At 34.3% G+C, this 17436-nt stretch overlaps 1 pseudogene; it reads left to right on the forward strand.

Moving 5' to 3' along the window:
* The first annotated feature begins 2533 nt into the window (after positions 1-2533).
* On the forward strand, positions 2534-15204 carry Vmn2r116l-ps3 (vomeronasal 2, receptor 116 like, pseudogene 3; annotated as a pseudogene).
* Positions 15205-17436: the final 2232 nt, after the last annotated feature.

Below are 17436 nucleotides of genomic sequence, written 5' to 3' on the forward strand. Positions count from 1 at the left end.
AAAAAGCCTGAGATATGGGAATTGATTTTTCTGGTGCCATGTATACTTAATTTTTACTACCAAAACTTTCCTTTCTATATTTCATATAAGCAAGGTTGTGGTATGCACAATCTGCAATATTTTTTCATTTTTATAAACTCTTGCACCTGAAATAACTCTGTACAAAACAGAACTGGAAGCCAAAAAGTGTAATAATCATTGTGTCGGACCAAGATTTTATACTCCATGTAGATTTAATGTGACTACCCAAGAGTCAGATTCTGTTGACATTATCAGTACTCAACATGGATATAATGTTGGAAATGGTGAGAAGAAGGCAGGAAGTGCCAGGATAGGAAAGTTCATTGTTAGGATGGACCTAAAATAGATGTTTTACCTACCTACAAAAAACTACCATAACTGTAATATGTATGGGTTTGAAATATGAATATAAGATAGTTTTTCTCTTATTCAAGCTAGTTGTCTTTGAAAAATAGTTATTCATTGGGGAAGAAAGTGCTATCTATAGGCCATCCAACAACATGCCATGAATTTTTTGTACTTACATTGTCTTTCACCTTACATAATCAGCTAAAGTGTTATTTTATTATTTAAAACATAATATGACTCAGAATTAGTATCCTACCTAATCTACAATTTTGTAATAATTTATATTTTTGTAATACATTTTTATTTTCATCATATAATTATATCATTTGTTAATAACTTTCCTGTTTCAAAATCTCCTCTGTCAGTCTCCACACTATCTCATACCTTCCAATTTATTCCTCTGAAACTAATGACCTCATTTTCTATTGTTATTACTGATATACTTATGCACAATATATTTATATACCTACAGCTCTTTGACCCCATTTAATATGGCATATCTACATATGGTTTTGGGACTGAATAATTGGAATTGGAAAAGTAATTTGATGCTCATTTTCCCCAAATGACTATTTCTCGTGCTTTCAGCAGTAATTCATTGCCTATTGTCCAAAATGTATTAATGAGTCTCTCAGAGTTCTCACCCTGTGAACACAGGTCTACAGGTGTTGTTCTAGTTCATTTGTTCTATTTGAAACTATATTGTTGGGGTATCGTGTGTATCTTCTCTCTTACTTATAAAGCATATTCTCTTAGTCATCTAACTCTTATTATGTTTTGGGCCAAACTTCAACAACATTCCCCAAGGTTAATTGCAGGAGATATGCTGTAGATTTCTCAGTTCTTCTTGGAATGCCCATTGTTGGCAACTTCTTTGATTCTTTAGTTATTTATTGAAACAGAAATATTCTTTTGTGAGCTAAAAGAACTACACTTTTCTTTGGATAAGGAAATGGTTTTAGAAATCATTTATGCCTGGTTTAAAGATCCAAACCTACTTTGAAAATTATAGGGTATTAAAGAGGAGGATCCAGTTTGACCATACTGAAGTGTGAAATGCTGGGGCATTTTTTAATTCTCAGATAAACTTCAGTGAATTAATCTATTTGGCAACAGATGTATTAGAAAAGATGAAAACAATATGGAATTTTATGAATCTATTCAAGTATGTTCATAGGAATTATAATTTGGATATCGAACCAAGAACCAATTTGAAAAATTAGGAATAGTGACACATAACTTTTGAACAATGTATATTGGATGTATTATATTTTACCTCCACATATGTATGTAGAATTACCTTCCCAAGTATAATGTATATTCTTCACTAAATGTTATTGTTGTAAAAGTGAGGGATGACATATCATATAAAGTTGTTACATTATAGGTGAGGAACATGAGTTCATATTCACAGAGCCAACATCAAACTGAGAATAGCAGCACCCTATACATTGGTAGTATTCTTAAAAGGACAAGGGATGATGAGACAGAAAATTCAGAGTAACGCCTATGGAACATACAAGGATAATAACAGAGACATGTAATATGAAGAAGCTCAAAAACAATTTGGTCACAGAAGTTATCATCTGTATTTCATGTACAAGCATTGGGATGTGTTCCCAACACCAAGACATTTATATATAAATACACCAAAAACAGATACCCTGACACTCACAGTGTGCAGTTACATACATACATACATACATACATCAGGTAGATTGAAAATATTAAGTGGGCTATTTCATAATAACCTATCTCAGGAATCTGGGGGCTTAATGAATAAATAATTGTTTTCTGTATATTTTTTGAGGGTGAAAGCTCAAAAAAAATAGAATGCTTAGTGAAAGATTCCCACATCATTAAAGGGAAAAATTAAGTTATATCCCCACATCTTGGTATCAGAGGAAGCTATGTCTACTGACCCTGCAATTAATAAGTATGCCACTTATATATCTCATCAACTTCAAATGCCATAGCACACCATTTGAATAGAAACAATTAATTTGCAGACATAAAAGTGTGTTTTCTATCAAAACATAAATGTTCAAACTGTATAAGGCATTGCACTAAATTTTTTTAGTTGAAACTATTCTGAGATCCCCATAGAAATTCTATAATACTTCTATGCAGGAGCAATGTACAGCAGTACCAACTTGTTTTGGCCATGTTACTTGTCATCAATGAGATCAACTCGAACTCAAACATTTTACCAAACACCTCTCTGGGACTTGAGATTTATACTCTGCCACATTATACAAGGAATATTCTGAGGAATATATTGTATTGGCTCATGGGCTTGAGCACGTCCATTCCTAATTACAGCTGTAGACAACAGAGAAAATTAGCTGCAGCACTTACAGGAATATCATGGAAAACATCTGAAAATATTGCGAGACTGCTGAATCTTTATAAATTTCCACAGGTGAGTGAAAGTTAGGTGAGAGATGGGCTGCCAGGTCTCTTTTTTCAAGTTGTAGGTATGTACAAAATAAAAGGGAGCTATTTTGATTGCTTAGTGGAAAAGAACAACCACAGAGTCAGAAAATACACTTTCATCCTTTTATTTTGAAATATGGTACTGTAGAGATGGGAGTGTAAAATCTTGAGTCTCTTCCTTAATTTTCTATAAAATACTGAGAAATAGTGGTTTATCATTAGGAAGTGTTCAGCACTTTCATATCTATCACTTCAATCTTTTGTTTATGACATAAGCTTTTTTTCTTTTCTTAAAAGAGCAATTCCTTTCATAAAGTATTACATACTATTTTTCTTTCAGCTTTCTCTGGGGCTTTTTGATAATATTCTGAATGACAAAAGTCAGTTTCCTTCTCTGTACAAGGTGGCCCCTAAAGGAGCATCTCTACTGTGTGGTATTGTCACTTTGATGCTTTATTTCAACTGGACTTATGTGGGACTGGTCACCACAGATGACCATAGTGGTACTCAGTTTATATCAGACTTGACAAAGGAGCTGGACAATAATAAAATCTGCATAGCTTTTGTATGGGCAATATTGTTAATAGGGGAAAAATATATCGATTGTCAAATTTAATTTTCTTTTATAATGTGGATTCATCAGCAAAAGTGGTCATAATTTATGAAGACATTGATTTTATATTTTTGAAACAGAAAATATCTACAGAAAGTCCATACTGGGAAAAGTTTGGGTCACAATCTCAAAATTGCTAGGCTCAAAATATCCAGAATATAACATGCTAAGTTTATCCCATGGGATTCTCACTTTTTCACCCAATCATGGGGAGATTCTTGGTTTCACAAATTTTATTAAAGAGGCAACACTTATCAAGTACCCAGAAGATACTTTTCTTCATTTCCTGTGGAGTTCATATTTCAACTGCTCATTTTCACATACTGATTGTAAAATACTTGAAAACTGTATGCCCAATGCCTCCTTGGAATCGTTGCCAGAGAAATTATTTGATATGGTAATGTCTGAAGAGAGATACAATGTGTACAATGCTGTGTATGCCATTGCCCACAGCCTCCATGAGATGATTCTCAATCAGTACCAAATTCAATCACAGTCAAACAAAGATAACAATATGTATTTCCCCTGGCAGGTAATACACCTTTCACTGTATCGTAACATCAGTGACTTAACTGATCCTTTTAAAAGCCCAAAATAGTTAGCATAGATTCTAATTTTTCTTTTAATAGTCTACTAAAGGTAATATATGCTTCAGAACTTAAATGTGAAAATACTCCCATGTCTATGTGGAGGTTTTCATTTAAGAGAATAACTCTTGGTAAAACCAACTGGGATATGGATCTTGGCAATATCTCAGGAAATTCCAGCTTTTCCTGCACATTCTCACAAAACCTGTGAAATATTCCCATGCAACACTAGATATGTTCTTTAAACTATTTCTGAATACGAATCAAACCAGATAAACTCACACTCTATATGAAATCTGTGAAAGAAATTCAGAAAATTGGATTTGGCTATATTGAAAGAAGTTGAGATTTATTCACACTATATTCCTTGATCATTTTGTAATTCTTAGATTAGATCGTTCTCTAAAACTGACATATAAGAAACCAAATTATACTTATTTTCAACTGAGATGTCCTTTGTTCAACCTTATAGAAAAATAATTTTAAATAGTATTAATATAATACATTATAGGAAGAAAAAACTTCATATTTGTAGTTCTATTACATGTCTAAGATTATAACTTTTTTATAGTATTTCACATATCTTTTAGCTTCACCATTTTCTGAAGAATATTCAAGTGATAAATTCTGTTGGTGACCATGTCGTCCTTGACTGGAAAAAGAAGACAGATCCAGAGTATGATATTATCAACCTTTGGAATTTCCCAACAGGCCTTTCACTGTTTGTGAATGTGGGTAAATTTTCTCCAAGATCTTCCCAAGGCCAACGAATGTCAGTATATGAACAAATGATTCAATGGCCCATATTATTTACAGAGGTGTGTATATTTCTTATTTAAAAGACTCTAATGCATGTAAATTATGTATGATTCTGTACATAACGGTCCATGGTTGTTTATGTAGACCCCATCAATACACTCATAAATATAAATATAAAGAATTTTATTGACTGCTCACTCATTCTTGTGGATCTGATTTTTGATATTATCAAATAATCTAATTATTTTGTCATTTAAAGCCAGGATATGAATTCACTGTGTAAGAAGTCATTGTAACCAAAAAACTATTAACATGACATAAATTAGACTTATCCAGGAAGAGGAATGTCAGTAGAGAAAATATTTACAAACCTGGCCTGAAGCCAAACCACTCTGGAGTTATATTGATACAGCATTTACATAGTAGAATTTTCATTTAATTTACATACATTAAAATGACAGAAGTGACAAAGCATCTTTAGTTTTCCAAGAAAGAAACCTGAAAATGACATGATTAACTAGCAAGTCACTATGGAAAAGGCCTCTATGGTCTTCATTTCAACTCTTTTCTCAGTTTCCTGACTTTAAGAACTGTCCTTAATTTTAGTGTTGAAAAATGGTGACATAGAAGTGGGGGATGAAATGATAATTTCTATTCATACATTGCTCTTATTGTGTTCTTTTATTACAAAAATAAAAACTCTAACACAACTGATATGTACAGTTGGGCTTTACTTAGGCATTTGAGAAACAAATCAGCAAAGTCAGAGCAAGCCCTTTTTCCTTACCTGTCTGTTATAAAAATGTAGGCAACAAAATTAATGTGAGGAAAGGATTTTGTGTTTCCCATCAAGGATTTAGGATGATGTCCATTATGGCAGGGATCATTGATTTTAGAAAATCAGGAAGATTTCCTCAAAAATCAGGGATAAGACAGTAAGGGCTGCTGCTGACAGAACATGATTTACATTTCAATTCGTATTGCAAAAATGATAGCACTCATTTTGAGAAGATTTTCAAAACTTAGCTAATTGAATGTAGTAAACACTTCTCAGAAATGCCCCATCACTTGTTTTTATGATGACATTAATTCATACAATGCTGACAGAGAGACACATAGAAGATGAATCTCCTCATTTGGGTAGCTAGGAATTCAGGGACAGAGTCATTCTGGAGTCCCAACATGCCCTCCTTAGATATTTTCACAGCAACTAACATAACCTTTCTTGCCTACATCTTCAAAAATCTTTACAGATCTTATTGAGTTTATAGTCTTAGGACCTAACATAAAACAGAATGTACTTGTATGTCATGCTACATGAAAATAATGGAGGAACACAGCAAAAACCTATACTTTTAAATATGCAATTTAATTAATAAATGATCTGTATTATAAAAAATCCTTTACTTTTGCACTGATTCATATTTATGTATTTTTTACCTCATATAAAATATTTTTCAGTCCCCTAAGTCTGTCTGCAGTGATAGTTGCTCTCCTGGATTTAGGAAAATCAGCCAGCCGGGCAAGATTAACTGTTGCTTTGATTGCATTCCTTGCCAAGAGAATGAGATTTCCAATGAGACAGGTAAATGACAAGGCACTCAAAAGATTTTCCTTTCTTTCCACAGTGTTCTGACAAAGTCAATCTATCAGAGAAAATTAGAAAAGAGAGCCAAAAGGCTATTCCTCTACTCCAGTTTATCAATTGTACTGTTCCAGTATATTATCTATTAAAACAATACATAAGAATGATTTCTATTTTTGGCAATTGCAGGTATTATTGCCTCATGAAATCAGTGTCTCACAGCATAGAAGAATGTTGCACAGAAATAAAGAATTTAACTGACAATATTCTGAGCATTAATTCTTCATGTACTTGAAACTGTATTTTTAGCTACTATATTTATTTATTCTATGTCTTCATTTTACATCTTGCTTGTTCCTCCTCTGTTCACTCCCTCTCACAATCCTTATTACCATTCCCTGTGTCCTTCTCCTCTGAGCAGCACCTGTTATTCCTCTCGGTATCACACTGACACAGTAAGTTTCTGTGGGTGTGTGACATCATTTCCTACTGAAGCCAGACAAGGGAGACCAAACCAACTAGAACATATGTCACACAACAAGTTTTGGAGACCTTGTATACACACACACACACACACACACACACACACACACACACACACACACACACAAATATACACACACAAACATATACACACATAGACATACACACAAACACATAAATACACACATATATATGCATATACATACATACATATACATACACATATATACCAAGCTGAGCATCTGATAGACCCACATGTAGGACAGGTCACACATTTACTAAATGTGTGTTGAGAAACTAAGGGCCAGCCCCTGTAACATCTTTGCTTGGTGCTTCTGTCTCTGTGAGGCCCAAGGGCCCAAGTCACATATTTCTATTGTTTTTTTTTTGTAAAATTTCTATACATTTTGTCCCACAATCTTTCCTGCTATTTTTCCATAAGTGTCCCTAAATTGATTCTCCTGTTTCAATGTGGGTATTAGCAACTATCTGAGCCAGGTACTGGGTAGAATCTCTCAGAATCAAATTTTTTTCTATTTCTTTTCCTTTTTCTTTTTATTGGATTTTTTAAATTTTCATTTCTAATGTAATTCCCTAAGTTATTCGTCTATGCTGTGAGACACTGATTTCTTGAGGCAATAATATCTGCAATGGCCAAAAGTATAAATCATTCTTATGTATTGTTTTAATAGATAATATACTGGAACAATACAATTGATAAACTGAAGTAGAGGAATAGCCTTTGGCTCTCTTTCCTAATTTTTTTCTGACAGATTAATTTAGGGAAAGATTATTGGTATTTGTCAAAGCCTTTTTCAGTATATAATGTGATGAGCATGTGGTTTTTTTCAGTTTGTTTATCTAGCTTTGTTTATATGATACATTTTCATGCATTGTACCATCCCTTCATTTCTAGAATGAAACCTACTGGATCATGTTGGGTGGTATATATATTTTATGTGTTAATGTAATTGGTTACCTCATATTTTATTGAGTGATTTTGCATTATTGTTTAAAAGAGAAATCACTCCAAACTTTTTGTTCCTTTGTTGAGCTTTTGTGTGGTTTATGTATCAGGTTGTATGCAGCTTCATATAATGATTTTTTTCAGTGTCCCCTGTGTTTCTGTTTTATGGAAATTTTGAGTAGTATTGGTATTAGCTCTTTTTTTAATATCTGGTGGAAGGCCGGAATTAAGCCATTTGACCCTGGAACTTTTAGGTTGAGAGACTTTTGATAACTGGTTCTATTTTTGGTTTATGGTACCTTTAAATAATTTACTTGACCTAGATTTAACTTTCGTAAGTGGTATCTGTCTAGAAAATCATGCATCTTTTGTTTAGATTTTTCCAATTTATGGATTTTTTTTAATTTCCTCATTGTCTATTGTTCTGTCCCCATTTTCGTTTCTGATATTGTTTATTTGGATAATGTCTCTCTGCCTTTGGTTATTTTGATTAATGTTTTAACTATCTTGCTTATTTTCTCTAAGAACTAGCTCTCTGTTATGTTAATTCTTTGTTTTGTTTGTTTCTCACTAAGTTTGCCCTTATTTTGATTATTTCCTGACTTCCATTCTTCTTTGGTCTGTGTGATAATTTTTTTCCTAGAAATATCTAGGCTAATTTTAACGTGCTTTTATGAGAACTTTACATTTTCTTTATGAAGAAACTTAGTGCTAGGAACTCTATTTTTAGCATTGCTTTTCTTGTTTCCCCTAAATTTCGGTATATTGTACCATCATTTTAATTGACTTCTAGAAAGTCTTAATTTCTGTCCTTCTTTCTTCCATGATCCAGAAATCATTTAGTAGAGACTTGTTCAATTTCCATGAGTGCATATGCTGGTCTTTCCATTGTTATTGAAGTCCAACTTTTAATCCGTGGTGGTGTGATAAGTTCCAAGGTGTTATTTCAATTTTTGTTGCTGTTGAAGCTTCTTTTGTGACAGAACATATGTTTGATTTTGGAAATGGATCCATGATGTACCTAGAAGATGATATATGCTTTTGTATTTGAGTAAAATATCCTTTGGATCTTTTACTTCCAGTTGATTCATAATATGCTACTTTTGTTATATTCTGTATAACTTTTTTCTTGAAGACCTGTCTGTCATAGAGAGAAGGTTATTGAAATTTTTCACTATTAATGTGTAGGCTTAAATGTGTGCGTGAAGCTTTAACTATGTTACTATTATAAATGTGGATGCTATTTAGGTTTTTTGGCAGAGATATTTAGAGTTGAGATAACCTCTTCGAAGGTTTTTCTTCTTATTAATATGAAGTGTACCCTGCCTATTTTGAATACGTTTGGTGGAAAATCTATTTTATTATGTATTATACTGGCTACACTTGTTTGTTTCTTGTGTCTTCTTGCTTGTAAAACTTTTTTCTAGCCCTTTTCTCCAGGTAATTTCTGTTATTTACTGAGGTGTGTTGCAGCCTTACTTTTAGGATGTGCCTCTTTAGAGGGGAATTGAGTCCGGTGAAATTGAGAGGTATTACTGAGTAGTGATTATAAATTCCTCTTATTTTGATGCTGCTCATGGTTGTGTATGTGGTGTGCATGTTTGTGTTTGTATGTGTGTGTGTTTATGTGGGTATGTGTATTTGTGTGTGTGTGTGTGTGTGTATGTGTGTGTGTGTGTGTGTGTGTGTGTGTGTGTGTGTGTGTGTGTGTGTGTGATTTGAACTTCTTTGCTTTGTTTTCTGGGTGTAGTTATCCCTTGGGTTGGAATTGTTCTTGCAGTATTTTCTGTCAGGCTGGATTTATGGAGAGGTACAGCTTGAATTTGGATTTGTCTTCAAATATCTTGAGTATTCTATCTATGGTGATTGTGAGTTTTGTAATGTATAGTGGTCTAGGTTACCATCTGTGGGTTTATAGAGCTTACAAGATATTTTTGTAGGCTCTTTTTCTTTTGGTTGGAAAAGACTTTGTCTATGATTTTATTGAGAATTTTTTTCTAGGCTTTTGGGCTGGGATTCTAACTCCAGCAATTTCTATACTTCTTAGGTTAGGTCTTTTTATGGTATTTCAGATTTCTTGTATTTTTTCAATTGAATATTTTATGTATTTACATTTCAAACGTTATCCCTTTTCCCCCCATCTGATAGCCCCCTCGCCTGCTTCTATGAGGATGCTATCACTCCCACCCACCCTTTCCAAACTCAGTGCCCTGGCATTACCCTATATTGGGGAAATTTACTTTCACAGGACCAATGACTTTTCCTCCATGATAGTGGATCATGCTTCTGCTACATATGTTGCTGAAGTCATAGGTCCTTGCATGTGTGCTAATTGATCCATGGTTTAGTTTCTAGGAGCTCTGATGGAGTCTGGTTTGTTGATATTGTTCTTCCTATGGAATTGCAAACCTCTTCAGCTAGTTCAGTCTTTTCTTTAACACTTTCATTGGGATTTCCTTATTTTGATTCAATATGTTCATTGAATAATGTACATTGAGAATTGATGAGAATGTTTTTTAAATTTATCTTCTATGTCTGAAATTCTCTGTTCTATTGCCTATATTCTGTTGCTGATGTCTATTGAATTTGTTGTTTCAGGTCCCTTCTCTAGGTTTTCCATCTAGAGTATTTCTACCTTCTTTATTGCTTCCATTTCCCCTTTCAGATCTTGCAAATTATTTTTATTTCATTCATCTTTTTATTATATTTTCCTGTGTATCTGTAAAGGATCTATTTGTTTCTTCCTTAAAGACCTTTACCTCTTTGATGCATTTTCTTGTGTTTTAAACGTTTTTTTTTCTTTCCTCTTTAAAGGCTTCTAATCAACATTATAAGATTGGCTTTGGGGTCATTTTCTTGTGCTTAATTGTGTTATGATATACAGGGCTTGTCATAGTGGGAGAGTTGTGTTTTATGTTTTTTAATGTCTTGGATATTTGTGTGTGTGTGTGTGTGTGTGTGTGTGTGTGTGTGTGTGTTCTTTCAAGGACATTTACCCATTTGGTTGGTTTGCTCACTATATATTCCTGTTGTAATAGGTATTGGGAAAGGGATTAACCTTAATAATCCTTATGTGGCAGATCTCTGACAGGAATTTTTGGGCTTTATGGTTCTGGATCAATCACTCTTATGACTTGGTAAAATTCAGATTTTAGTTTACTTTGATAGTTCTCTAATAATCTTCTTTTATATGTAGTGTCAAGAAAGTGCATTTCCTTTCCTTAGTGCAATATTTTTCTGTTTTATCATTGTTTTACAGCATTATTAATATTCTAAATTAAGTGTATTACAATATTTTACTGCCAAATCTTCAGAATACTTAATTCTTCTGCAACAATGAGTTATAAAGTAGACTTAAATTATTTTGAACATTTTGCAAGACCGAGATATTCAGAGACTCATGGGATGCATCTGAAAGTAGAATCCATATTTTGTATAGCATTTTATAATTGCAGACATATTCTTTCATGAGTAAATAAATAATCCTTCATAATTTACTATTTACATATCTATTAATGTACATGAAAATATAATTAGATAACATCTGAAATAGTATAACTGTGGCAACAATGATGATGTTCTAAAAGTTCATAATGTGTAATATTAACCATTAACTCATCAATTCTCAAATGCCAAATGCACGGACTTCCTCATTTACCCCACTAGAAAGAAAATATAAATGTGGGGAAAGTTGTCTGACAGCTTTTGAAATGAGAACCCATCACATGACCACCTTTTGTTGCACCATTATATGGGTACATCCAAAAGTGTTGGGGTAAATAAGCCAAACTCAGCTGCACACACCTGGGATCACATCACAGTTAATTAAATTGCAGTATACTTAGTTCCAAGCAAAGTTGGGCAAAATTCAGAACCTGCCATAATAAGTTCAATAAACAAAAGGAAAATCCTGTTATCTTCAGGGGTAGAATAAGTCTTCTATCCCTCTATGTTGAATAAGAAAGGTAAGTAGAGAGGATTTCCTAATATTATTAGTGATATAAAATTGACATTTGCTTGTTCATTTGGAATTTTGCATAATTTTCATTTTGCATATATTCCTAGCATTAAAAGTATCTCAATTCTGAAAGGGATATGATAATTTTAGTTTTATTTATTATTTTTCATTATTTCACAATAAACAAAGTAGACATATGTTCCATCTGTAGGACATATTGAGACTGAACACAAAGCCTACCAAACTGTTAACTTCGTTATAATTGATCTATGCAGACTGAAGACATAATAGTTACATTCATGAGTTTGAAGTGGATATAGAAGGAGCATATCACATATTACCTCAAAATACTTTCATCAGTATATAGTAATGTTTAGACTCTACAGAGATGTGTTCGTTTTGGAGCGATGGAATGGAATAAATAATTATATATGCCTATACCAATCTCATGTTTAATTTTCTTTTAAAACACAGATACAATTATGTGTGACACTAAAAATATAAACTACTGAAGACATATGGTAGAATGTGTCAAACCTTTAAACTTACACAAAGTAAATGATTGTCTTACAGTTCAATCACCACTAATGAATGAATTGGTATTCTCTGTAAAATACACACATAAGAAGCTAAAATGACACCACAACAAAAGTAAATAAAAAAATAGAGCAGAATACAATAATATAAGAATATGACTTTACCATTAAAAGACATACTGAGAAAATGTTAACTATTGTGAGAAGAGAGTGTAATACAAAATAAACTAGGCAAATAAAAGCAAATTTGTCTATAAAAAGAAATAAATGCACAGAATCTCTACATGTTTTTTTGAAAAAATTAAATGAAAATAATTTTAAAAATGAAACTTTACAAAAACTTTGAAAGTTATACCCAGCAGGATATGTGAAATTAAACACTACCAAGAACATATACTTTTCTTACTGTCGACATTGATTCACAAGAATATAGTCTTTCAAATTTGTACTAGAAGAACAAAGAAAATGTAAATTAACTATTAAGAAGGAGTTTTCATGAAAATATTTTAATCTTCAAGGTTTCTAATGCTTTAGTAATTTAATAGCTATGAGGTGAACTTAATATGTAAAAGAACTTACATCCCAGAAAACTGGCCTGAATTTGTTCTCAAAGCACTGAAGTAGATGAGAGAAATAAGTCCTGCTGGCTTTACTCTGACATCCACATACCCATATTAGTATGTGTGACATCTTCCTTCCAAAACAATTAAAGAGTTGGGGAAAGATGTAAGAACTTAGAAAAAATATTTAGTGGTATCCAATTAAGAGCAACATGAGAAAGAGCTTGAAGGGGCTTGAGACCCCATATGAACAACAATGCCAAGCAACCAGAACTTCCAGGGACTAAGCCACTACCTAAAGACTATACATGGACTGACCCTGGACCCTGACCTCATAGGTAGCAATGAATATCCTAGTAAGATCATCAGTGGAAGGGGAAGCCCTTGGTCCGGCTAAGACAGAACCCCCAGTGAACAGGATTGTTGGGGGAGGGTGGCAATGGGGGGAGGATGGGGAGGAGAACAGCCATAAAGAAGAGGAGGGGGAAGGGTTAGGGGGATGTTGGCCCAGAAGCGGGGAAAGGGAATAACACTCGAAATGTAAGTAAGAAATACTCCAGTTAATTTAAAAAAAAAGCGCAACATGAGAATGAGAAAACTTGTAACAAAAGAAAATCATAAATAAAAATGAATGTGTCATATATCTGAAACCACCATCAATTTAGAGGAAAATTCAGTCAACAATATATATTTTGAAATTAAGAAATATTTTACAAAAAAATGTTGTAAGGACTAAATAAGTTATTGCTGGGTAATTTTGTACTCTCATGACTGAAAAGAAAGTGTCAACCATATTGCAAAAATATACACAAATCCTTTTGTTAAAAAGAGAAAAAAACATGGAATAGTTGAAGACCCAAGAAAAATATGTGGTCTTTTGCAAAGTGGTGTCCTGAATGTTTTAATTTTTAATTTGATACAACTTATGTGACAAAAAGAAACCATAGATTAAAACATGGCTTCAAGGACTGGTCTATTTATAAGCCTCTTGATCATATTTGTGGTTAGTGATTCCTGTGGGCTGGTCTAGTCCACTATGTGTGGGACAGGCTTAGAGGTTGTCCTGAGGTACATAATAAAATCGTTTGAAAATTGCACTCCTTGAAGGCTATACAAAACCTCACCCCATTGACTCATCTCTATTTCTTTCCCCCTTGATTTCCTGCCTGTTTTCCTCAGTGATATATTTATAAGGTGTAAGATGAAAAATAGTCTTTCCTCCATAATTTGTTTTTCCTAAGGCGGTTTTAGAAAGGTGCAGAAACCTTACCTTTTAGGATTGTTTACATTATAATACTCTGTTGTTTATAGCTAAAATAACAAGAGAACATAATTGCAATAGCAATCCAATGACTATGTAAAACATATCAGGGTAAAGGGAAATCTTTACCATGCATTCACGTCTAAATTCTATTATCACCAGATATGCAACAGTGCATGAAGTGTCCAGAAACTCACTATACCAATGCAGAAAGGACACAGTGCCTCAGGAAAACTATAACCTTTCTGTCCTACAAAGATCCCTTGGGGATGGGACTCATGATCGTGTCTCTGGATTCTCTGCACTCACAGCTCTTATTTTTGGAATCTTTGTAAACTACAGAGATACTCCAGTTGTGAAGGCCAATAATAGATCTCTCAGTTACATCCTGCTCATAACTCTCACACACTGTTTCCTCTGTCCTTTGCTCTTTATTGGACTTCCAGAAACAACCACTTGTATCCTGCAGGAGAATCTTCTTAGACTTCTCTTCACAGTGGCTTTATCATGTGTGTTGGCCAAAAGCATCACTGTTGTCATGGCCTTTCAGATTACTGCTCCAGGAAGAAAGACAAGGTTGTTGCTGATATCCAGGGCCCCAAATATGATCATTCCAGTTTGTACCCTGATACAAATACTATTCACTAGTATATGGCTGTGTACATCTCCTCCATTTGTTGAAATGGATGCTCACTCAGAACATGGATATATCATCATTCTATGCAACACGGGTTCAACTCTTGCCTTCCATGGAATACTGGCCTACTTGGGTGTCATGGCTATGACTAGCTACTTAATGGCTTTTTTGTCCAGGAATCTGCCTGACATATTTAATGAGGCTAAGTTCCTGGCTTTCAGCATGCTGGTGTTCTGCTGTGTCTGGGTCACCTTTCTCCCTGTCTATCACAGTACCACAGGGAAGGCTGTGGTAGTTGTAGAGATTTTCTCTATCTTAGCTTCCAGTGCAAGCATTCTAAGCCTAATCTTTGTTCCAAAATGCTATGTTATTTTGTTCAGATCAGAGAAAAACACAATTCATACAATTAACAATAAAAGATTTCATAGGAGTAAAACTTTATTTAAAATATAGGTCACATGATTTTTCAACTAAATGGAATACTACTCATTGTCTACCACACTAATTGTCAAATATAAGGCTATAATATGATATTCCAAATATGGCTTTATGGATTATCTTCGTCTTAGCAAATCTTATATTTGGAGTCTGACCTTCTGGTATCACACAGTGAAAAAACCAACTTTCTGGATTCAACTATTATTTGTCAAGAACTCCAAATAAATAAACATGTGTAATAAATCTTTTGAAAACACTATAATTTGAGATATGATTGTATGAACTTTCACTGTTTTACTCACTTAATAAATATTTTTCTGCTTAGAACTATAACATTTTGGAGTCATGATTCTTTTCTAAATTGTTTTTTTAATTTCATTTTCCTTGACTATTTTGTTATTTATATTTCATATGTTAACCTATTTCCCTACTCTCCCATAATCCTCCTCCCCTCTCCCTCATTTTATGAAGATGCACCCACTCCCACCCCAACACCCTAGCATTTCCCTTCATTGGAGAAAGAAGATTCACAGGTGGAAAGGCTTTTCTGCTCCTATTGTTATAGACAATGACAACTTGTACTACATATGCATCTGGAGCTCTATGGTCCGTCCTAGTGTATACACTGGTTGGTGGTTTCATCCCTAGGCACTCTGGTAGGCTCTGGTTAAGTGATATTGTTGTTCTTCCTGTGGTGTTGAAAACCCCTTCACCTCCTTCATTCTTTTCTCTCCATTGGGGTCCACATGCTCACTCCAATGGATAGCTGCAAGTATCCTCATCTATATCAGTAGTGGTCTTGCAGAGCCTCTTAGGAGACATCCGTATAAGGCTGCTGTCAGCAAGCACATATTGGCATTACCAATAATGAGGGGTTTTTTTAGCTGCATAACAGATGGATCCCATCCCCATGTGGGGCAGTCTCTTTATGACCTTTAATTCTGCCCCTATTCCACTCTTTGTAACTGTATTTTGTTCTCCGTTTGTTTTTTTTTTTTTGTTTGTTTGTTTGTTTGGTTTTTTGGGGGGGATATTTTTATTTACATTTAAAATGTTATTCCCTTTCCCTGTACCTCATCCATAAGCTCCCTATCCCATTTGCTTCCCCCTTATTCTATACGGGTGTTCCCCTTCCCCAAACACTACTTCCTGCCTCCTCACCCTTACTTTTCCCTACACTGGAGGTTCCAGCCTTGGAAAGACCAAGAGCTGCTCCTCCCATTGTTGCCCAACAAGGCCGTCCTCTGCTACATATGCAGCTGGAGCCATGAGTCTGTCCATGTGCAGGTTTTGGGTAGTTGTGTAGTCCCTGGAAGCACTGGTTGGTTCATACTGTTGTTCTTATGGGGTTACCAGTCCCTTCAGCCCCTTCAATCCTTTCTCTCACTCCTTCAATAGGGACCCTGTTTTCAGTATAATAATTTCCTACTAGCATTTGCTTATGTATTTGTCATGAACTGGCTGAACCTCTTAGGAGATGGCTATGTCAAGCTGCTATCAGCATGCGCTTATTGGCATCAACAATCTTATCTAATATATATATATATATATATATATATATATATATATATATATATATATATATATCCCCCTTCCCATGGGGCAGGCTCTGAATGGTTGTTCTTTCAGTCTCTGCTACAAACGTGTCTCCACATTTACTCCTATGAGTATTTTTCTTCCCCCTTTTAACGACTGAAGCATCCACACTTCGATCATCTTTCTTGAACTGCATGTGGTCTCTGGATTTTGTCTTGGGTAACTGGAGTTTTGGACTTATATCCACTTTTCAGTGGTTGCATAGAACTTTTGTTTGGTTTGGTTTGGTTTTTTTGTGTTTGTTTACCTCACTCTAGTTAATAATTTCTAGTTCAATCCCTTTGCCTATGAATTTCATGAAGTCATTGTTTTTGATAGCTGTGGAGAACACTATTGTGTAAATATACCACATTTTTCTGAATGGCATCTTGGCTCTTTCCAGCTTCTGGCTATTATAAATAAGGCTGCTAACATGTGTCCTTGTTATATGTTGGAGCACCTTTTGGTTGTATGCCCAGGAGTGCTATAGCTGTGTCCTAGGCTATTACTGTGTCCAATTTTCTGAGGAACCACCATATTGATTTCCAAGGTGGTTATATCAGCTTGCAATCCCACCAACAGTGAAGGATTGTTCCTCTTTCTCCACATCCTTCTCAGCATCTGCTGTTACTTGAAATTTTGATCTTAGCCATTCTGACTGGTATAAAGTAG

The sequence above is a fragment of the Rattus norvegicus genome, chromosome 7 (assembly GCF_036323735.1).
Source record: "Rattus norvegicus strain BN/NHsdMcwi chromosome 7, GRCr8, whole genome shotgun sequence".
Taxonomy (NCBI): Eukaryota; Metazoa; Chordata; class Mammalia; order Rodentia; family Muridae; genus Rattus; species Rattus norvegicus.